The 25571-nt window shown below is 39.0% G+C and overlaps 1 protein-coding gene across 6 annotated transcripts in view; it reads right to left on the bottom strand.

Moving 5' to 3' along the window:
* The window catches only part of LOC137288891 (uncharacterized), a 148297-nt gene that overhangs the window by 94139 nt on the left and 28587 nt on the right, over positions 1 to 25571 (bottom strand). Inside the window, exon 1 of one of the 6 annotated variants that reach the window (XM_067820825.1) lies at positions 4272 to 4540. The exons of the other annotated variants lie outside the window; for them this stretch is intronic. The gene's annotated coding sequence lies outside the window, so the exon portion shown is untranslated. Of the gene's footprint in view, positions 1 to 4271; positions 4541 to 25571 lie in introns of those variants that run through there. 6 annotated transcript variants of the gene reach the window in all.

Here is a 25571-nt window from a genome sequence, read left to right as displayed (position 1 = left end):
CCACTGCCTGCAATGTGATATTGATTCATATTGTGCCAGGATACAACATTAGAAAGATATGGTGTCTTGTTTCAATATCTTGTAATCCTTTCTGAAACTGGTACTGTGACAATAACCCTAATGCATGCATTTAAAGAAAATCCAGTTTTACCATATATCCTAACAACTTCATTTTTTGTGAACATTTTCCAACATGTTACAGTAAAAACTAACAGCGATGACCTCAGCATACACGAAACAATATCTATCGGCACAGATATATGCACAGAAACAGATCACGACACATCTCAATTCCCTAATGGAACATTTAGATTTATTATCAGTATCTGGCTCCCACAGTATATTGTGCTCACTGTCATGAAGTCGCCTTAAAATTCTTTGTACACCATTGTTTTCTGTGGCATCACAATAAAAAGATATCATCTTTCTGTACCTGTAGATTTATTTTATACTCAACAGACTTATCATCACACTCATTCACAGTCTATATAATGATAATCTGTGATAAAGAATAGAATCGTATGATTTGAAATGTCAAATGACCAGGATTTGAGAACCATTTAGGGGCATGTATTGATATATTTGACATAAAAACACAATGAGAGATCCTCTATATGATTTGATACATCCACATTCATTCCATATTGCCTAAATGAACAAAGTCATCTTTGAGTCTGATCAGGTCAGAAACTCAATCATTTTAATTAAACATTCAAAGTGTTGAAAGACAAAACTATGATTACCTACACTTCAGCTCTGGCCTGGGATGCTGCAGATGCATCTATTATCTCACATACTGCTGTAGGCAACATCAAACACCATCAACTGCACTCACCACCTCTTTGCTAATTAGTGCAACTCACTTACAGGAAACATCAAAATAATATTTTTTTCCATTAAAATGAAGTTTTCAAACATTCAAGATTGTTTATCACATATCACATTATCACATAAATAGTGCCTACACTCACAGTGATAATGATCAAAGACCAGTCCCTCATTTTCCAAACAACGTCCCCAGTTGATTCCGACATTATGGCTGTAATGATGGACAAACTGGCTAACATACAAGCATGTGAGCAGTAACTTTTAAATTTACGAAATAACATGATTGGTACATTCTAACTGTATATTTCCCATTGCCTTTGACTGAAGTGACATGTCATACAGGCTTGCTGTTCTTAAAGTTCATGTTTATTAATAATTTCAATGCCAGTCATTAGAAATGTTATTGTTTAATCTGAAATTTGTGTTCAGTTTTTATTCTGTGAGTCCCCTGAATTTTCAGTGGGTAAGAGAGAAACACCATTTGTGGATACTGAGAGAACTCATAAGCCCTTTAGACCTTAACATAATGGTGTTTGACTGTATTTCAACCTCACTATATGTAAATGGATCATTGAGAAAAAATATTGACTGAAATGATTCTACTTGTGAAAAGTGTTTCGAATTTTTTTGGCTATTTGAGAGTTTGATATCCACTAGGATTGTAAGTTCACCCATTGCATGTTACTGTCCAAAGCAGTGAGCTGTTTGTCAAAGTGAACTGATGTCTGAACAACTCATATCAAATATCTTTGGGCTGAATGTTTGCATCTTTGGATTTTCTCCGGAAAGGGGGTTCTACAAAGGCACATTTGTGCTAAAACCATCACAGCTTCTACATACAATTGATTGATACAGCCAGCCCCTGCCAAGTAAGCTGCTCTGTGTACAGCTAACAACAGACCAAGCACAAAGATTGGTGTGCCTTGACCCTTGGTGCATCATCTTGCTACATGAATACTGACAGAAATGATCCTTCAATAATGGAATGACTCACCAACAACGGAAGAAAACAGCAACCTGCCACCTACACACACGTTTGTCATGAGATGACTGACTGACTCACTCACTCGACATATCCCTATTCATATCTGGGATATCTTGACTCCCCCATCCTGAACCTGTCTTTTTAGCATGTTGGTTAACATCATGCATGCTCATTCAGCTGTAGCCTGATGCCTTGCTATCAACAGATGTCTCTTCTCACAGATTTTATAAAAAGATCTAAATTGAATTTTGGATTCAGTGGCAGAAGCACCGTGGCATGGGTTGAAATCAATATCCGAGATCTGTTGCTTTTCGTTAGCTTTGTTGGCAGGGAGTTGTAGTGATGCATGGTGAGACTTGGGATAGTGAGTGAGTATGGTTAACTCTACTTTAGCTATATTCAAACAATATTACATTGGGGGACACCAGAAACTGGCTTCAAATCAAATCCTGCAAGAGCACCTTAACCACAAGCCTACCCAACCACCCCTTTGCCAAAGAGGAAGGTTCTGTTTTCACAAGGAATGTATTTATGTTGGGTCTGATTGCGCAGCAGCTGTCTATTGTCTGATGACAATACTTCCTTTGTACCAGGAAAACCAGCTTTCGACAGAAATGACTGCAATTGTTATTTCCGATTCCAAACTTTTCACATTTCTACTGACAGTATTCTAAAATATCCTGAAGATTTTATTTAATTTTTGTAATGACTAATAATAATGTTTTATCAAATGCTGACAAAATTATGAATATGTTCTAATCTACAAGTTCTTGGTAAAAATCCAGTGTTCAACAATGCTCTTCAAAACTGGGAGTCTTGAGGACTCAGGGCATTATAAGTTTGGCAGGAAGTCCATTTCCAAACTTGGAAGTCCATAAATTTGCATGAAATCAATGAGCATGGATGCTTCTCATTTGATAACAACTGATTATGTTATAACATGTGTTACTTTCAATGCCATTAGAATATTGATTGTAAACAGATGTGGGATATCATTACAAACTTAGAAAGTTCTTTTAAAAAAAAAAAAATTACATTGTGTCCATATGGATACACAGGACTTTAGTTTGGGGTACTTCATGAAATTTCTGTGGCCAATACGCAGGAATCATATGTCCGTAAAACCGTAGAGTACAAATCAAATTTGATATAAATAAATCTTGCCTCTTCAGTTGCATATGTCGTACTCCCTGAACACTCCAATCAATGTTTGATGACCACACTGCGAAAAACAGATGGGAAACAAACAAACAAACGGATTGATATAATCCAAACTGAATATATAGTCTTCGAGATCTAGAAGTAACACAAGTTATTCAACTGAAGCACACAATAAGCACTATTCCAGATTCTTCTGTTGTGTGGTCGGAGCAGACGCTTACTTTACTAGGATGATGGACAACAAACAGAACAGAACGTTAACCTCCTAATTAAACAAACTACAGGACTTTGGAACACATACTGCTAATTAGTGAGAACAAACCTCCTCAAAGGCCTGGGTCCACATCACTGCTATAGACCACCAAGGTACTCCGAGTTTACTCAGATCTGTCTTGTGCAGAAGGTCAAGGCCACAAAACTGTCAATAATCCACTGGTGATCACAGCTCACATTCAGAGTTCATGCACGATAACAATAAGCCCCTGTCTGTCAGGTTACAAAATTCACTGGGAATGGTATAGCAAGCATATCAAACATCCAGTCAACCAACAGAGGGTCACATCGTAACACTGCAATATAAATACCTGTGGCCATATGATACATGCTGCTTCGGACTTGTTACACAGAAACATATTCATTGGAGCTTGAAGTTAATGAATTATTGGTCTGTGTACTCAACGGGTTCATCTCAAACATGCACTATCTGACACAATATGGAAACACCTGATGACACTGACACATACAAAACCTGTAGCATTTTAACTGATAGACAGCTTTAACACAGGACAAAGGCAAAACCAATTCAACCAACTGACTTGTTTTAAACCTAAAGAGGGAAAACAGCATGTCAATATTGGCAGATATGAGTCATGTCATCAATACCACAGTATCAACATCAATGCTGTCCATCATGGATAGTGAAGAATCTGCAGCCTAATTCTGGTGATCGGATGGAATGTTGTGATTGATCATTTGCCATAATTAATTCATCTCAATAAACTAATCACTTCCAATAATCAGTCAGTAGAACATTAATACCTGAACATTTTAGCTAACATCATAATCAATCAATCCTTCTACAGTCAACCATTAAGGCTTATATTCAATAGTGAACTTGACCAGACAATACAAAAGAAACTAACCTTATGCATTTAGTGGGAATAACTTCTGTGATAAAAATATCCAAACTGGATCAAACACTTGCAGAAAGTATTGCGTATGTCAGTTTACACATAACCAGTCCTTTCAAGGAGATCGTATCTAAAGTGGTCATGTACAGAAGTTCCCAGACACTTACATGAGAGTTGGAAGCCGACCCACTTGTGTATTGTCTACACCTGAGTTGGTAAACTCCAGCTGAACTTGTTATATCCACACGTACCTTGGTACATAAACACAACATCCACATCGGTTGTATAAAATCTTGTATCACCTTGTCGCATAGCCCACACAGCTATGTCACCCTCAAGGTAAACTCGAGGTGAATAAATTACTCCAGACACAAAGAAATCTTCTACAAAGGAGGCTGAAATATGTGAAGTGTTTGTTGTATGTTAAACGCAGTCACTACCACGTTGGGTGAGAGCTTTCATGACAAAGGCCAACCAGATACCAAACAGGCTCTCAATCCGAGCTGATTTCCTCTATCTTAACTCCAGTACACAAAGACAGCCAAGCTGGGGAATTATCATGCGTATCTCACTCCCATTGTCTGCCATGATTCAACACTGTGACATCAGTTATCAAAGGCCAATTTATTCCTGATACATTACTGCTGTGCAGCTACAGGTTTCTTGGAGATTTAACTTGCTGTATCTCAGGATTCAACGGTAGAAGCCTGTTTGTTACGGAGGCTGATCCTCAGCTCCTGCAGCCGTGAGTTACGACTGTTAAAGCCGGTGAGCTTGAGGGGGGTAATGGAGCATGCCTCTCATTAAGCGTAATTGATGAACACAGCACAGGAAGCCAGGACCACAGGCTACCAGCAACAGTCCACAGAACATCAACCACTAGAATCTGTATAGGCAGACACCTCAATCATAGGTATTTATTTCACATTAATTTACTCAGGTGAAGAGCATATGTTCTTTGATTTTGTTCATGAAGCTGGAACACTTATGTGTAAAATCTGTCTTTAGAGGCTATAAAAATCACTGCTTCATAAGCGAATATAACTAAGGCTGTGATCAGAGATTACAGAGAATCATCAAAATTTTCAATACAGGAGAATCATATCCTTATCCTAAAACTTTCATGATTATCTCCAAAATCACCTTTAACAATTTTCTAAATCATCATAGACAAACAAATTCCAACACTTGTTTATGAAAGATATCATTCATCAGTAACACCTCAGCAAACGTTCTCATCAACACTGCCCAGCTTCTTGAGAACACATTCATACAGCCCTCCATCAATTACACATCACCATCAACAAGCAATTGTATACCAACCTATATGGAATCACTCCATCGAGGTGACTGTATAGCCGGTTATTCCCCAGTATCAATCATACCTCAAATATCACCATGAAGAAGTCATTGTACATCAACGTAGAGCAAGCTAGTCTGAGAAGGTGGTGTATGTCTAGTTATTCCCCAGTGTTTTTGAATCACCTCACAAATCATCATGAAGAAACCTATTGTACATTAACCTATAGCGAGCTAGTCCAAGCAGGTAGGCCAACGAGGTAGTGTATATCCAGTTATTCTCCAGTATGAGCTGTCCAGCAGGACAACACAGCATGTAGTGGGTGATACTATCTATGTAGTGTGTTAAGAGTGTTATGCCCGTTTCACCCACAGTCTCTCCTACACACACATGGCCTTCATTTCCCCTGCTTCACTTCCCTCTTCTCCTCAATGAGCAGTTGGTCACTCCATTATACCACACATTTGGGATCATGCAGCTGCCTCATTATAACAACTGATTGAACATTTAACTGGGCCATATTGAATATCATGGATGAATGAATTTATTTTCAATCAATTTGGACATGATGTGAGCACAACTTTTTGGCTATTTTGTACTTTTACGGAAGAATAAATCAATTTGGATCAATTTCTATAACGATACAGCTACAACACTGTGATACACTGTTAACAAAGAGAGGTAGGGATTCAGCTGTAATATGCCTGACTAAATCCTTACCTGTGTGCTATGTCTTAGACTAACACTTATATATGTCAATGAAAATACATAATTCTGATAGGAAATGACAACTGTATTTTCAAACTGAAAAGCAATCCCGGTGAAAAAGAGATTCAGAACCTGGAAATCTTCAACCTGCTTCATTTATAACCACACCATTGCTAAGGGCTGCTCAGACAAGAAAATATGGTTCAGGGACTGAGAGACAGATTATCACTCTCTTTGAATGGGCAGTTGTTTGTAGTTTAACAATTTTGATTTCAACAAAAAGATAAAAGAACAATTCTACCATGACTTCACTAAACACTGGATTGTGATTGGTTAATCAACGTCATTCAGGGGTATATAATCACGTTATATACCTCTAATATTCCAACACATTATGTATTTGGCTAAAATCTGAATAATGTAGTTATGGAAGAATGGAGATAAATGTAATGTGTTGGAAAATCAGAGGTATATAACGAAATTATAATAGCTCTAAATTTTGTATTTAAAACCTCACGCTACGTGTTCGGGTTTAAATCAAATTTAGAGCTAATATGATTTTGTTATATACCTCTGATTTTTCAACACAGTCTGTTTATCTCCTAAATATTTTGCATGTTTAACACTGCATTCAGCAACATACAAGCAATATGATGGTACCTTGTAAATAATTATGACTGGATAAAAAAATCCATGTCTCGATATTATGAGCATTTATCCACATCAACAGGACTTGGTGTCATGAACATGTGCAAAATATTAGAGTGAAGGTCTCATCTTTTTTTCAATGTGAGTGAGTGAGCTTAGTTTTATGCAGCTTTCACAGCATTCTAGAAATATGGTGACGGACACCAGAAATATGCTTCACATATAATATCCATGTGGGGAATTGAACCAGGGTCTTCACCATGACAAGTGGCTGCTTTAACCAATAGGCTACCCCACCGACACTTTAATCCTGAGACAGGAAAACTTGCTGTACAATGAAGTTGACTTCACACAGCTTCACTACACAAACATAAAATAAAGTTGATTCTGACTTAATGAAGCAACGTCGGCCACATTACCTCCATACATACATTGGCACCAGACCCTGACGCTGTACAGACATTATATAGTGTATGTAACATGTGCTTGTCAACACACCTGTCACAGGTGGAGAGACCGGTATACAACATACTCCTGTGTGCTTGTCAGTTTACCTGTTGCAGGTGGGTAAACAGGTATATTCAATAAGCAGTCCTCAGTACAAGTATAAATAGCATAAAGCAGTTGCTGTAATATTGTTAAATGACCTTGGCACATTGAAAATTGACAGCAGGGTGTACCTTGCCAAATCATGCATGTGCTCAGAGACCAGGCAGTATTAGACAAAACTAGTTCAAATGTTCACGAAACTAAACTGTTCTCTAGGTATTCACATATCCCTTCTCCACTACTGATGTGTTCACTGATGTGACACTTACCATATAAAAGGAAATTTCATGTTCAGTAACACTGGAGTGAGTGAGGGAGGAGGGCGAGAAGTGAGCAATTGAGCGAGCATTGTTTATTGCTGTAGGTAATATGTCAGTGATGATGTTGGAAGTCCTTGAGTGGGTACATGGGTATGGTTTAATGCCACTTTTAGCAACATTCCAGTAACATCCCAATGGGGGACACTAGACATGGGCTGCACACACTCAACCCATGTGAGGAAATGCAGGCCTTCATGTCTAATATCCCAAAATTGATGAATGCCAGGAACAAAATATTTTGGTAATGTAATCTTATGGGCAGACTAACACCTAGTCTCTGCAATGAACATATTTTACTGAAAGAAGTTCATAGTAAGAAAAATAATACAATGACATGGAGACTTTGTTCATTTTCAGAGCTAACATCTGAAGCTAAGGAAATCTAGCTTTGCCACATTTTCTAGACTTGTGGGAGCTTTCTTGGATGTATTTGCTTCAGGGTCTGTACGACATACTATCTAACAGGTTGTTCAACATCTTCACATGCCGAAACTTGGCCAGTATTAAATATGACAATATGACAGTTCATAGCCATGGACCTACAATTGATGCAAACCAAAATCATCCTAAACGGACAAAAATGATTTTGCATAACTTAAGTTTTGAACCAAGAAACCTTTGGAGCTACTATTAAGGTCAGTCAAAGAGGTCTGAATATAAAATTACAACCAATTAAGATTCTGAATGTTTCAATATGCTATGACTAAACAATGTCCAATGCATGCATGAATGCTGAAATAATTTACATTGCTATCATTCACCCATACAAGTGTGCCTGGTTCAGTTTGGCTGCCAGGGTAAAGAATGAGTTGTGTATTGATCCACATGATTCATGGCTCAGATGGTTTGGGTATCCTTCACACCAGACTCTGAGTTAGTGAATTTGCTTCTATGTTGCTATTAGCAATATTCCAGCAATATCATGGCAAGGGACACCAGAAATAGGCTTCATGCTTTGTACTCATGTGGGGAATTGAAACCGGGTCTTCAGTGTGATGAAATAACAATTTACCCACAAGGTTAGCCCACAGCCTCCTTCATAGTTGAGAACAGTTGCAGCAGGAGTTATCAGGATATCCAGGGCATGGTGAACTGTTGCAGGGCATGGTGAACTATTGCAGTGTGAGTTTACAGGAAATGCAGGGCATGGTGAACTATTGTAGTGTGAGTTTACAGGATATGCGGGATATGGTGAACTGTTGCAGGGCATGGTGAACTATTGCAGTGTGAGTTTACAGGATACGGTGAACTGTTGCAGTATGAGTTTACAGGATATGCAGGGTATGGTGAACTGTTGCAGTGTGAGTTTACAGGATATGCGGGATATGGTGAACTGTTGCAGGGCATGGTGAACTATTGCAGTGTGAGTTTACAGGAAATGCAGGGCATGGTGAACTATTGTAGTGTGAGTTTACAGGATATGCGGGATATGGTGAACTGTTGCAGGGCATGGTGAACTATTGCAGTGTGAATTTACAGGATACGGTGAACTGTTGCAGTATGAGTTTACAGGATATGCAGGGTATGGTGAACTGTTGCAGTGTGAGTTTACAGGATATGCAGGGTATGGTGAACTGTTGCAGTGTGAGTTTACAGGATACGGTGAACTGTTGCAGTATGAGTTTACAGGATATGCAGGGTAGGGTGAACTGTTGCAGTGTGACTTTACAGGATATGCAGGGTATGGTGAACTGTTGCAGTGTGAGTTTACAGGACATGCAGGGTAAAGTGAACTGTTGCAGTGTGAGTTTACAGGATATGCAGGGTATGGTGAACTGTTGCAGTGTGATTTTACTGGGTATGGCGAACCATTGCAGTGTGTGTGCATCCTTTTTTGTATGTCAGTGTTATCATAACTTAACTTACCAAACGGCTCCAAATCTTTCTAAGATTAAGTTTTTAAAATGTCCTGAAAACATATATTTATACAAATAATTATGAATCATTAATCTGGGTAAAATGGATTTCCTTTAAAAGTGATGCCATGACAGCTTTAATGATGTCTTAAAATATGTTTATTTATCATGATTGGAAAACTGGTAGAAATGTAAAATATTATCACTGCATTTTCATTTTCTAAATAAATTAAGGGTCATCAGCAACACTCTGTAAGGTAGAGACCATGTCGAATATTTCTAACATATTTCATTTAAAAATCGAGGACAAAACCATTTCATGTGGGACTGGTATGAAGGTATGTGTCTGAAGCAACATCGTACATGTATTATTTATATGCAGTAACACCTTGTCGACACAAGGACAAAGGTGGCAAATACGACTATTATCCCGCCACGCTACACTGACCAGACATTATGACGAGTATCACATATTCTCCTCCACTGACGGTGTCATACAGGAGGCAGGACTACAGGTGATCTCCCTTAATCAATATTTCACTTGAGGCATGTTCAGGAACAAAGGGATCCTTTCATTCCACAATAACCATCTCAACTTTTCAATTTATATCTCTCAGATCTCGCAAATTATATCTGAACTTGAAATTTCATGGAATCTTATTTGACAAAATATATGGATTAAATGTTGAACAAAGTATTTTTGTTCTCTAAAAACAATTTTAGCTTTCGAAGTTTGATATAAAAAAATATTCTCCTTCATGAAGGAAACAATTTGAACACTAAAGGGGCACCATCCTCTGCAAAACGTTCAGAGTTATTTGTACCAAGACACATGCATATCAATCTTGCTGTCACTTACTCCCTTCAGAAACAGTCTCATCTATACAATGACAAAGTTAAACATAGAGCAATAAAGATGTTAAACAGACTTGAAATGGTCACCAGATCTTGAAACACAATGAGACAAAAACAGACACTGAGGAATTTGAGTGAGTTTGGTTTAACAACATTGTGAACAGTATTTGAGTTGATAACCCTAGTATGTCCATATTCCATACATGTATGTCACAGCTGGTCACTCTTTCATATTCCAGCCATCTTGATGTGGGGGCCAAAGCTGACAAGCCAGATGTGTACATTGGCGAAATCTATCCCATCACTCAGAGGCCGACAAACCATACCAAGTGGACCCCAACTCTGAGTAGAGGCACTGACTGCTGTGCCAACAAGACATCCAAACCTGTTACACAGAACCATCATATCGTCATGATAACTGGAGGACAATTTCAGTCACGTTCCATAATTAGTCTCTTAAACACTTCCAGAAACAAAAATACTATGCTAATTTTCTATACTGACCGATGTTTGAAGTCATGTATTGACTTAGAGATGATTACTTGCAAATTGAGCAGTTGCAGTTTATAGCTGATAAAGCATAAAGTTAAAGACATTTGCGCCTTAATGTGTGTCATCTGAGTCTCTGGAGGTCTCACAGAAGCGAGACTGACCATAAAAAGGACTGACCATTCATAATATTCCCCAGTGAAAGTGACTGTTCAGCATAACAAGGTGATAAAGTAGAGCCCGAGTTATTATACCATGGGTCATGAATCATCTCAATAAATGGCCTGGATGGAAGATACAGATTGAAAGGCTGTGACCAACACCAACTTGATCACAAAACCAGTTTCCTCCCCAACTTTATTCCTCCTGAGAAGTCACAAAAACCAACATCACTAGAAATGAGAACAAGACCATAAAATAAATTGACCAATCATAATGTAAATTTTGAACTGACCAACCAGAATTAATATGTTCAATCTGACCAATCAGAATGGTAATAACAGACTTGACCGCAGGCAATCAGGAACCCCAAATCAGCTGTGAGACCAATCATCCCAATGGACTAGAGTGATTATATTACGGACAGGTCTAGTTGCAATGTTTGGATGTGCGAAATGAACAATCAGACAATCTACTGATTGCTTGCCCTGAGATTTGCTAATTTGCACAAGTTGGAATTAACAATGTAATGGCCAGCATGGTTTTGACCGAAGGCAGAGAGGTTGGGGATCTGACGCCTCCTGTAGCCATTTTGAACCAGTGACAGAAATGCCATCCTTTTCTCATCTCAGTCTTCACCAGCTAGACAGCTGGCAGTGAAATAAAATAAAGAAATAATAAAAACTTATTCCATCTAATTTTCAAGCTGAAATCACTTTCTATCAGTCTTTAAATTAATTAACACTAACAGAGAGTTGATTTGCTTCAGAAGATGTTTTTTTCAATAAACACAGCTGCAGAAAGATCAAGCTGACTGTTTTTTTTCGAGTCTGCAATGTCAGTGGTACTATTTTTATATATTACATGCATGATTAACACAGAAATGGCGAAAACTGAGACATGAAACGTTTTATCATATTGGAATGAAAGTTGAAGAAGGAAAAATACAGACAGCCTAATGACTTAAAATCATCATCATCACAAGCTTTGTTAATTAAAGGTGGTCAAATTTTATATGCATGTTCTATCTTCGAGGAATTTCATGCATCTCAGGAAATCTCCCAAGAGATTCAAATATGACTACCTCCAACAAAGTGCTTATTAGAGTTAAAAATTGTTATTAGAAATCTCCATCAGCTTTGGTGAGGATTTTAGGGAAGAATGGCGTTACTAATCAATGTTAGATTCTCGCATCAGCTAAACTTGCATTTGGTAAGTATTTGATCCAGCAATATCATCAGTTTTGATAATAAACATTAGAAATTACTAACATGTGACATAGTCTAAATGGAGGTAAAATGTTTTTTGATTTTTTAGTGTTCTGAATAATAATCATTTATATGACATCTAACAAAAACAGTGAGTGAGTGAGTGAGTGAGTGAGTGAGTGAGAGAGAGACCGAAATTGGGCTTCACATTATGTCGGGAATCAAACCCACGTCTTCGGCATGATGAGTGTTGACTTTCACCACAAGGCTACCCCGCCACTCCCACACAACAGATGCACGCTGACATACCATCAATCAAGTGTGTGAACCCTGCTCCACACAGTTGCCCCTCACCAACATAAGATCTGGGAGGAATGCTAACCAACCTGGTTCTAACACACTTTAAGACTCTTATCAGATATTTTAGGACTGTCTTTATATATCATGTGTGTTTAAAAGACAACAGCACTCTTGCCTGCCCTCCCAGGATGCAGTGTACTGTACCTTCTGACCAACCAAGCGCTGTTATTCCTGACAAACCTGGCGCAGCACCGTCTCAACTCAAGTGCTTCTAAGTTGCAACATCTTAACCCTAGTACACTAAGGCAACATGTTCTGTGGTTACTGTTATCATGGCCATTGCAAGACCATGCAGTCGCGTCAATATTCACATGTCTGCCAGTATTTTGACATTTTAATAATTTGTGTGGGCAAGCTACAGTATTTCAGACTGGTAAAAAAAATTAGCTCTGGGATATTAACTTCAAAATCTAAAGACATTCTTAACACATGCAACAACGTACACAAATATTCAGTTATGTGTTTATTTGTATGTTGTTGCATGGCACACTCAGCAAAATTACTCCCTCAGCTATAATCGAGTCTGAACCAGACAATCCAGTGATCAATATCATTAGCATAGATCTATGCAATTGATGACATGCATCAATGTGTCCCATCTCTTGATAGCCGCCTCTTACAGCAAGCATGCTTTGCTGAAGATCAATTCTAATGCAGACCATCATGGGTCTGGTCTGTCATGAACTAACAAATGACTGACCAGCATACCTCAGAGAGACAATTATGAATCATGAATTATTCATTATCCTTAGAATTGTCCTCAACATGTTTTACAGTAACCTAAATGTAACGTTCTCTGTCATGTAGCCTAACTTGCTCATTAACACATAAAAACAATGAATTTCCATTATCATGAACTGCTAAATGAGATATGTTGTCATCTCAGTGGCGACGTGTTGATGCCCACTCACATAAGCCGTAAACAAAACACAGTGCCCTCTTTGTAACAGCCAGTGAAAACTGCTTGTACGCATGCATTATCTGACATGGTCAACGTGTCGCTGCCAGTGTCGTGGGATTGGATCAGAGATGAGTGATTCAATTACAGGGTGACAATCAGGTCCTAATTGAGAAGTTTGTCAGAGTCACATCAGGAGATCAAATCCTTGCACCAGCGACAGTCTGCCTGGGTCTAAAATGAGTTACAACACTACCTCCATAGCCTGCAGCTACCATTTTCCGCTACTGCATTTGACAAAGCCAGCATTCAATTTCATTCAAATCCTAGAACATTTCATGAACTTTTTACAAAGAAACCATATCAATTTGAGAACAAATAAGAAGTAATTGTTCTTAATTGGTTTTGATTTTTTTGTATCAGTGGATTGCAAAGATCTGACCGACAACCCAAATTAGGAAACAGAAACAACTTAAGACGTCATAGTAGCCATAGCTACATTTCAAATAAATTATAACACTTTTCACTCAGTGACTGACAGTGAAGAGATTTCAAGTGAGCACCTTCCAGTTCCAAATGTTTCTACAACACTTCACACAAACCGTCAGTAAAAACATTTCCACATGCTTCGGGAGAGTGAAATATTTGCTTTAAGCCAAAATACCACATTAGTTGAGACAGATCCTCATCTTCAGCTAATGCCAATTAACTCCCAACTTGTTATGTAGAGGAAGCAAGACTCGTGCCTGTAATTGAACAGATTAACCCCTTTAAGCCCCAACACAGGAACACCTTCTTCAGTGTTTGTTTGAGAATTTACTTTAATATATGTTTTTCCAGTTACTGAGATATTAAAGTGATAGCCAAAGGACTCACTTTGTGTAAATATAAATACTATACAATAAATAGTATACTTGTTGGTTTTTAGGTCCATAACTTCATAGCCCCTTTAAGCCCCAGCAAATTCTCCAACGATAATACTTATTTATGAATGGAGTTTAACAAGTTATTCCACTTACTGAGATGCTTAAGTGAATACCCCTGGGTACACCTTGTGTAAGTCCTCAGAAGATATAAATAGTATTCTAACAAGATTTAGGCCAATAGCTAACTAAGGGATCAAAGTGTTGGCTTGTCATATTGAAGGTCCTTGTTTTGTTCCGCACATGAGTACAATGTGTGAATTACAGCCTGGTGTCCCCACCTTGATAATGCTGGAATATTCCTCAAAGCTGCTTGAAACCAAATTCATTCATCATTACTCCATAAATCCAATACTGACATCAATTCTCAAATGAACTGAACAAACAGGATGTTGATTAAATGGAAATTTGTGTGAGTTTATTTCCCAGTATTATATGACTCAAAATGGTAATTGTCTGCTACCGAAATATAATGGATCCGTTATGAGCTCTGTAAAATGTCACCAGTGAGAACATTCTCATTCTATGATAACACAATACAAACTATAATCAGTTTCTAAGAGAAACAAATCAGACCCATGAAGATCCAGACTAGAATTGATCTTCAGTAACCCATGCTTGTCGCAAGAGCCACTTAACTTGTAGTCAGACTTGCTAGCAAATGTCATGGTATCCCAGTTGCATAGACAGATGCTCATGCTGTTGATCAATGAATTTGATTATTTACAGACCGCTGCCATATATCTGCAATACTGCTGAGTGCGGAGTTACACAACAAATACACCAGTAAGAACTGCCAGACCCTGGTGTTTCTGACCGATCTGATCTTTTTAAGTATCCACATTTAAGAACATTAAATTTAAGATCACTGGTTGAATCGGTGTTTAGTAACCCGTGTTTGTAAGAAATGACACAATAGCTGTTGTACAGCTGGAATATTGCTGAGTGCAGCATTAAACCACAATCCAACCAACCAAATACAGCAAGATCACAAGACATGGCACTGATGGGGTTAACTGAACTATGGAACTCAAAAACATCACACTTGTTCATAAATTTACCAAAAATAAAGAAAATGGAAACATATACTTCAGATATTGACAGATTACTCCATTATCCAATACAACTCTGCTGACTAGGTCTGTCTGGGTAAGCTATATTTCAATATCAGACTTGTCTATAAACTGACTTGATTGTCAGAAACATATTTGTTTATGCAGCTAGAAAATACTGTCATGGTAACTATTCTTTGTTTTTTAAAATTTATTCATTTTTATATTATGCCAAGAATATCGACTCACTTTCATCATGCACAAACAACAACAAATACAATATACTCAAAACCTGAAACCAAGATTAAGCACACCCAACAAATGGTCAATCTCATGATATCATTAATTCAAAAATCACTCAAGAGGGATGATATGCTCGTATACATTCAGTCAAAAACAACAATTATCATCATATAGGGGATGATGTCATGTTTTAATATAAGCTAAATCTAGATAAGTTTCCATAATATTCTGACATTTACTGAGTTTACAGTCAATAATCATGAATAAAATATCCAAAGTGTCACTAATACCAAAATGAAGACAGAACTGTGTATAAACAAATTCTTTGTTACAATACATGCATATGCGATGTTTTGGTATGTTTCATTAAGTCTTTATTACAATTTAAGCAAAGCTTCAGTATGTTTCATTAATACCCAAAAGAGGACTAATCTGTGGTTATTAAACAATTTCTTCATTACAGTATACTCCATATTTTGGTGTAGATGTAACACCGTTATCAAGCATGTCACCAACAACATGATAAACTGTATAGATGGCATGTACAGGCGAAATGTCAACCAAGGTTTACCAACCATCTTTCCAAATAATGAGGTCACATTGCATGTTCAAATTCCATTATCACAAAGCCAGGCCACAGACAGAGACACACACACAGAGACACACACAGACACAGACACACACACAGAGAGACACACACACACTGTCTCTTATTGTTATAATGGAATATATTATTCATAAAGACACCATATAAGTAAACACTAAGGGCTGTTCTTGCTGGTCTCAAATCAGCTGTCCATTCTCCGTTAAGCTGGACTGTATCAGAAACTGACCACATGAAACACTGGCTCCTGGCCATGCCCAAGAGGGAACATCTCCATTAACTTCATAAATTCATAAACCATTCAACGCAGCAAGCCCCGGAACCTGCATATCATAAAACAGCAGGGGTGCAAAACATAGAGGAAGTTGGAGATGGTCAAGACTAATTGAAACAGACTCCATAGAGTGCAGATGCCACTGAGTGGTGCATATTTCTGGCTGTCAGCCCTGTTGTGAATGAACAGGAAGTGTATCATGTGATGTACATCACCGTTAATGTTAGGTACAGTACAGCCAGCAGGAACACCTGGTCAACTTGTCTACCTGGTGGGTGGGTGCAGACTTCGACCCCAGCAACCTATAATGACTGAATGGTCAACAAGGTAATTGTTTTGGTCATGGCACCTTTTCATACTATGGTGTGGACATAAACTAACAACTGGTCGCTGAAATAAACATATTTTACAGAAAGAAAACTCATAGTAAAAAAAAACATATACAAAACACACTAATCATAGGTTGACTGAAGAACCTCATTTGTCAGAACGAACAAATATCTGGACATCATGTTAACTGTGGACATGACACAGCAATCTGGGATGGCTCGTCCACTGTGGACATGACTGACCAATCTCACCCATCTCATCTACTCTTCATTTTAACATGAAGATATAATGAGAAAGCAAAAGACTTTTTCTTTTTAAACTCTCTGTCATTCCTTGCCACATGGCACATGTTCTTCGTCTTTGGACCTCTATGTTCAAGCGATCACGTCTCCTTGTGGCAATCAGATGAAGATGCAAAGGGACATAAAGTACTGAGAGGGCAACTGCTTTCAGACCCTAGTTGGAGAGTCATGAAATCACATCCCTGATATACACAGAGCTCTGACTACATGTTGAGATGAGCACATCATAAAAGGGGAAATGATGCTGTGTCACCAAAACCTCCAACAGGATGCACATCTCTGTATTGTATTGAAAGATGCTTTCACCCTCAGAGAGTGAGATACATACTTTTACACTATCATGATCTGCAACCACTACTAAGTCTGCATCCAGTGGAAGATCATCTAAGCACATCTTAGACAAAATTAACGTACATGAAGGAATTCCAAACAAATCTTAAACTTCAGGCTTGTAAAATGCACTTGACTCCAATGTTTTTTGTCATCTAGTGAGTTTGGCTATACGGACACAATTATTAGTCCAAAACAAAGACTTTGTTAAACATGTCACAATAGTTAGACCAACATAATGACTTCACTAAACAAGACACTATCTTGACCCAAACATACAGGCTTGGCAAAACATACATCTTGACAACAACACTTTGTTGGTTACTATCTGGAGGCCAACATGACTGCATACCATGTCTCAAAACCCAGTAAACAGGTAATTACTGCTGTTATTCAGAGTTTCATCACAGTCCCGGATCTCACTGTGGAATTATGCCAAGAAAAACCGCTACAACTCCTCAAGCACTTCATTCTCCACTCACAATGACTGATCTGCAAAGAACAAAGACTCTCCTGTTCTTGGAACTAGGTTTTTGGTATCACAGAGATGCTGGCTGTTATTGATGTTGGTTAGCCAGACTACAGACTTGTTCAGCAGTTGCTTTGATCCCACTTGTTAAGCTTGCTGTGGAGTATGTGGTTGTATAAAACCTTAAGCAATTCCCTGCAACCAATGACACAGCCATCACAACCATAAAACATCATGGAGAACTATGAGCTTGATTCCTTTGTGTGACCAATAAATTACTCAATGCTTTTAAGTAATGACTGAAGTTGTATTTGGTGACATTTATCACCGATGAAGAAAATGCTTCATGTGAGCAAATTCCATGATGACTGAAAACCACTGACGAACCAGGTTAGAATTGATATTCAGCATGTTCAGGAACCCATGCTTGTTGTAAATGACGACTTACAGGATCAGGTGGTCGGGCTTGCTGACTTGGTCGACATGTCATCGTATCCCTGTTGTAGAGATGAGTGCAGCATTGAACAACAAACCAACCAACCATCTGACCATAGATACTAGAAGTGCAAAGCCTTATCATTATTAAGACATTTATAACTCAGTGGCTGAGTGACTCAGTTGAGTTTTACACTGCACACAGCAATATTCCAGTTATATGGTGGTGGTCTGTAAATAATCAAGTCTGGACCAGTGATTAACAACATGAGCATCGATCTGCGCAATTGGGAACTGATGACGTGTCGACCAAGTCAGTGATCCTGACCAACCGATCTCGTTAGTTGCCTCTTATGATAAGCATTGTTGCCTTTTATGGCAAGCATGGGTTGCTGAAGGCCTATTCTACCCCGGACCTTCACAGGTCCATAAGGACATAGAGACTGGCACTGTATTAAAGGACATTCCTTTTCATTAAACAATATATCAAAGGTCAGTATAATCCTATCCTAACCCATCCCAGCCCTGTTAGACACCATATCTTAACATATAGAATAGTTACAGTTCTAAAATGTCATTTTGATCATTTCTTTTCAGGCTTCTTGGTGATTCTAAGCTGAAAAAGGTTGCCACCAATGTAGGCCAGATGTAAGAGACTAATGATCTATTTGATTGGCTGTCATCTTACTGAAACGATTCCTTGAAGACAGTCCTTTTTAAGTTGGAAAATCCTAAACTGAACCATGCTGAAGCATTCTAGAAAGGCATTTATAGAAGTTGTATAGATGAAGGAAAACCAAGTTCTATGGATAGTCAACTTCTTTATTGCAATGAGTGTGATGTTACGGTCCAGGTATCACTTGCTTGATAACGGTGTTAGAACCTGAACCGAAATGTTGCACCCATTGCAGTAAAGAACATGACTATCCATAGAACTTAGTTTTCCTTCATGCTGAAGCAGTTGCTTAACAGATTCTCTATCTGTAACACTAAGTTCCCATACTTCATTTCCACACTCTCCTGACTGGCTTTCACATAACAACCTCAGCCTACTTAAACAATGTATGTCTCATCATAGTCCTGCCTATTCTTCCACAACATCGCCAAGCTGATGATTATTTGCAAACATACATAAAAGCATCATTAAATGTAAAGACTTGCACTAGGTGGAGTTTTTGCTCCCATGCTATATCCATCATCCAACAGTGACAAAACTCATTGCCTGGCTGAAGTGGGCTCAGTTGCTATACCTAACTTCAGCTTGTGTCCGTCCATGTAACTTGTGAAAGATGACACCTTCTCTCTGCTTGTATAAGTCTATGTAACCAGGGTCATTATGACAGTCCACACCTCTCAGTTTGTGTCAGTCTCTGCAATCTGTAGGTGTCATTACGACTGATGTTGTGACACAGCTGATTACGTGTCATTATGTCCCAAAGACATGGATCATTGCTCATGACATCAGTCACTGGTTTGCATGGTCATGACTGGCTATTATTAACAAACCAGTGTGACATTGCTAAAATACTACTGAAATGAAAACTCACTCACTCAGAGTGTGATATAGCTGATTACATGTCATGAAATCCCAAAGGCATGCATCGTTACTCCTGTTATCAATCACTGGTTTGCTTGGTCCTGACAGACTACAGTTTACAGGCCAAAGTGACACAGCTAGAACACAGTCCCTCACTCAGATTCACACATATGCACTTTTTACTTTGTCAAGGTACATAGATCATCCTTTGCCAGTTACCTGTCTGTCTAATGAGTCAACGTGGTGATTTTAGCTATAGAGACGGTTCTGGGAGGGTTCAGTTGTCATCGTTAACTGTCTGTTTATTGTGTGCACAACACATCTCCATGATGCAAGACTGCAGGTTTTTGCTCATTTCTGTGAAGATATCTGCACTCAGCATGAAGTGCAAGTGCGAGAAGAAATACTCATGTTGGAAATAACCTTGCAAGCATCTATTTCTTAGAGGGCATCTGTGTGAAATGATCCCTGGCTAGGCTAACATAAAGTCACAGAAATAGATATCTCATCTGAACATATATACCAATCAGAAAACGTAAGGGATATTAGATTTTGATCTTTGGGTAGGCAGACATTCATCCACCCAAAAAAACAAACTGATTCCAAATAAAGCCTGGAACAGTTAATTTCAGCAGAAGATCTAGACTTTCCTCATCATTATGAACTTGATTTCTCTCTTCTTAATTATATCTCTTGGGTCTGTGAGCCAGACTAATCCCAGGATTGTGGGACATTGTAACCAAGCATTCCATCCTCCAGCCAGTTATACTGCTTCAGCCCACTCTAGCCAAGGATGAGTTGTTCCCTGGCTGAAGGTTGTGACCACAGTTCACTGAGACACAGCATTGCCAGTGGTTGTGTACTTAGTACAACTTAGACAACACTAGCGATATCCAGATTGTCCACAGGTCATGTTGTACATATACTGTGTTTAGGAAGGATCGGTTGTACCATGGCTGAAGACTGTACTTGTGTATGTGGTCCAAGTACATGGCAAGACCAAGTCAGCCAGCCAGCGTAGGGCTGTGGTTGTACACCAGATATATGACGTTTAGTCAACAGGTAATGAACAACATTTTGTTTCGAACAAGGAAACTTTGTTTGAGGAGAAAAAGAGTAGTCAAATAATTGAACTTGGGTCAGATTTGTGATGGCCTAGTACAGCCTTTTCACCCGTGATAGGTTTGATAAAATACATGGTTGCAAGCCAAATCACACATTCAGAAGCTACATGTGTCGTTTCTTTCAATTTTCTAATGGAATGTATTGATTGAATTCTTCAATGGTTCTTTGACAGATTCATATCATTCAGCAATGATGATCATGGTGACAGAACTATTTCAAAAACAGCTGAAGGGTGGCCAGTACGATTAGTTAATTCAGCTACGACAGAAAGCCTCCAACACGAAGATAAAAGTGGACAACACTGAGCTGTTCTTTGACTGCTTCTGTTGGTCAGTAATGATAACATTCCATGAAGTGATGACAGTATTCTTTCCCTAAGGATGATTTTAATCAATTTAGAACATGTCCATTTGGCAAGACTGGCTGTCCTATCCTAGTAATTGGCTAAGTTTTATGAGTGGAACGTATTACAGCAGTCCATTGCCACATAACCCTTGGTCCATTGGACATGCTTGGTCAGAGGTGTGGTAATCCAGATACAGTTTAATATGGCCCGTATCACCCCTGTGCAGATGTTATGACTAGGCAGCGACCAATCAACATGGCTGGTAACTCTATTATACAGAGGAGGTATAAAGGCCCAAATCAAGTAGTTGGACAAAGTTGCTGTTCTTTTGCATACCTGGGTACTATGAGTGAGTGAGTGAGTGAGTGAGTTAGTGAGTGAGTGGTTCTATACCGCTTTTAGCAATATTCCAGCAATATCACAGCAGGGAACACCGAAAATGGGTTTCACACATAGTACCCATGTGGGAAATAGAACCTGGGCCTTCAGCATAATGACCAAACCCTTTAACCACTAGGCTATGCCAAAGTCTAGAGGTACTGGCAATATGAGTGAGTGAGTGAGTTTAGTTTTACGCCGCACTCAGCGATATTACAGCTATATGGCGGCGGTCTGTAAATAATCGAGTCTGGACCAGACAATCCAGTGATCAAAAACATGAGCATCGATCTGCGCAATTGGGAACCGATGACATGCGTCAACCAAGTCAGCCAGCCTGACCACCCGATCCCGTTAGTCGCCTCTTACGACAAGCTGAGTCGCCTTTTATGGCAAGCATGGGTTGCTGAAGGCCTATTCTACCCCGGGACCTTCACGGGTCACTGGCAATATGAGAAGAAACCATCTTAGCTAAAAGTCGATCTAGTTCAACAGTGAACAGACATCATTAATCAAATGTTTGGAAATGAAATTATACATATCTGAGCTGTACACTACTAATGATATGGAAACACAAGAATCCATCACAGCTATTTCAAAAGTTAACAGGCACTCCTAGCCAAACGACTGAAGATGAGATGATTAACTGTGCCTTTGGACAATACCAGGTACTTTTGCTCAGATGAATAAGCATGACCATCTTTCAATCTTTGTTCATAAAGTGAGCCAACATAGTATTCATTGAGCAATATCAACCCTCTGCTGTTTTGTAATGACAAAGCTTTAGTTTCCTTGGTCTTACAAATCCTTGTTGGTCCAGTCCAAATCCTTGGTCAGAAGCATGGTAATCCTGTTATAGGGGAACTTGGCCGTATTCCCTCCTGCCCATGTGTTATGACTGGTCCCTGGTCATGTGTTAATCCTGTTAGAGTCACATATTCTGACACAGCAGAGATATAATGCTATTAGTCTGTCTCAAATCACACCAGTCATCTCGGTCAATACATGAAGTCAACATGCAAGACAGTGTAGTGCGGAAGTTTGTTGTGTTCTACACTTGCACAGTGTGTTACAAAAGCAAACAGTATGAACAAAGCTCAGAGTGACTCAGGTGTTTTCCAACATGTTTGGTGCAGCCATTAACCAAGCATTTAGTGCCAACTGGCTGGGGATAAGGATATGGGGAAAACCAGATCTGGGTTGCTGAGGGATGACTTTGACAGCAGCACCAATGAACTGATGTACATCTGATGAAATCTGGTGTGTTGACAAATAAAAGTTCTAAGGAATAGTCCCATACAAAATGTCAGCTGAAGTTGGTGGATCTATCAGGGGCAGTTAGAAACAGTACTGTTATGAGAGATGCGGGTCTGTAAGATGAGGAATCTTCCACTGTAAATAAGATCCATATTCATAATGCTCATAATGGGATTGCATGATTCAATCATTTACAGACCACCTCCATACAACTGAAATGTTGCTGAATGTGGTGTTAAACATACTAACCAATCCACTATAAATTCTTTCTTACAATTTTCCCTGCAGGAGCTATCATAAGTCTATGTTAAATTCCTTTCCTAAGTCCACATGAAGTTGATTCTACAAAGGATATTATAAGTAAAGAATATCCATAATGACCTCTACATGGACAAGGTTGTGTAAAGAACAGCATGGACCAGTGTTACAGCACTTCATACTTTTCTGAAGGTTCACTGGAAGTCTATGTTGAAGTACAGGAATCTGCATGAAGGCTGTGTCCTCTGACCTGACATTTAAACAAAGGGCTATATCAGTCATCAGTGCAGGCTGCTAATTAGGTTGATCATAAATTATTGACCTGCAGTGTATTGGGAGTAGAGAGTGATGGAAGGCACACCAGGTCTGGTCCCTATGGACACACGAGACCCTTGTGTGGGTGGGGCTACAGAGATACCCTCAGGGTTAATTGATGTTGTCTGTCCTTTCCTGAATTCATGTTTCCTTCAAATGGATCAATGTTACTACTCAGGGTGTGGACTTTGAATCCGGGATTGACCAAAGGAGGGGCAGATGACCCACAGATCAATACATGGTGATGAATGAACATATTTAAACACAATAATCTTTTATCACTGACCCTTTTTACTTTTCGGGTTTTGCTAAATTGGGATGACATGTTCCTTTTATCTTCGACTTCAAAGAGCATCGATCTACAGTATGGAGACGAGTATTACCAACTTTTATGCCTTAGTGGTCTGAGAGGCATCCTACCAAAACAAAGCTGGTCTCCAAGGCAGACTTCAGAAACAGGCGTAGAGTTGAAAGTACCAAAGTATAATCAGTCAGTGTTAAGACAGAGCTAAAACAGACACGTTACAAACTGAAGGGTCCTAAGGGTCCTTCGGGTTGGCTGTTCAAGCAGTTAAATATACGACTTCATAAATCCTAGACATAGGTGTAATGACATGGATCGTGTTTCAACCCAACTTCAAACAATGACAGATCTTCAAAAAAAAAAAAAATGACTGACACAAGTTGGGTGGTTGGTCTGTTGTTTAACACTGCACTCAGCAATATTCCAGCTTTATGGCAGCGGTCTGTAAATATGGACCAGACAATCTAGTGAGCATCAATCTATACAAATGGGATACAATGACATGTGTCAGCCAAATCAGTGAGCCTGACCACTCAATCACGTTAGTCACATCTCACTACATAGTTGCTAAAGACCACATCATCATGGGTCAACTGATGCAGGTGCTCTGACCGAGTTACAGCTTGGTCATCCATTAAACAGTGACGGCAATCATTTGCACAATTTCCATGTCATGCATGTCACTATGGATGATCCAACATGATATCAATATCCACTCAGCCTACTGAACTTGTCATTATTGGAACTGCCATCAGTCACAGGCAACTGCAGTGTAGGGATAGTCTTTCACCAATGCTCCAATAATGACATTATAATTACTACTGAGACAACATCAGACACATACTCTTACATAAATCTGCAAGGTGCTCCTTCATTCCTTCCTCATACTGATTCTACTGATATGGCCCCTTAATCCAATGTCAGCACGACCCAGCCAATCAAACGGTTGGGATTATTTATATCCCTTGGGATGTATTTACTTATAACAGTTGAGTGAGGCCCAGCTGAGGAAGACAAGGAATGCTGCAAGTCCTGAGGGTGTATCAGATACAGCGGCATAGCCTCCGGGATATCAGGACTCTACTTATAGCCACTCAATGTATCATCTATGTAACCTGAGGCCAATATACACTTGTCTGTCTCACAGTTGATGAACCTCATTATTTTTCCTTTCGCCAGGCTATTTCTGCAATGCTAAAGACCTAAATGAAGCAGGTCTAGATTCTTCAGATTCAAGTTCTGAATATCCTATCTCATTAGGGCTCCTTTCCAATTCTGAAGAAATTATTTGAATAAATATACATTTTTCCAATTAAAAAACGAACACTTCAGAATCATGTTAATAGTTATTGTGTCCTTTCATTTACTTTATGTCTGAGACCAGTACTAACCCTGTGCTATACTGTGATACACATGTGAACCTGTGTAATATAGTGTGATACACACGTGAACCTGTGTAATATAGTGTGATACATACATGAACCTGTGTGATATGGTGTGATACACATGTGGTCCCTTTTATGATATAGTGTGATACACATACATGCGACCCTGTGTGGTCTGTTTTGCAACTGGATGGGCAGGTTTATGAAGTTGCACACCTGATGGTCTTGGACAAATCTGACTTTGAGTATG

This window comes from Haliotis asinina, chromosome 1, assembly GCF_037392515.1.
Source record: "Haliotis asinina isolate JCU_RB_2024 chromosome 1, JCU_Hal_asi_v2, whole genome shotgun sequence".
Lineage (NCBI taxonomy): Eukaryota > Metazoa > Mollusca > Gastropoda > Lepetellida > Haliotidae > Haliotis > Haliotis asinina.
This window is presented reverse-complemented; position numbering and strand designations above follow the sequence as displayed.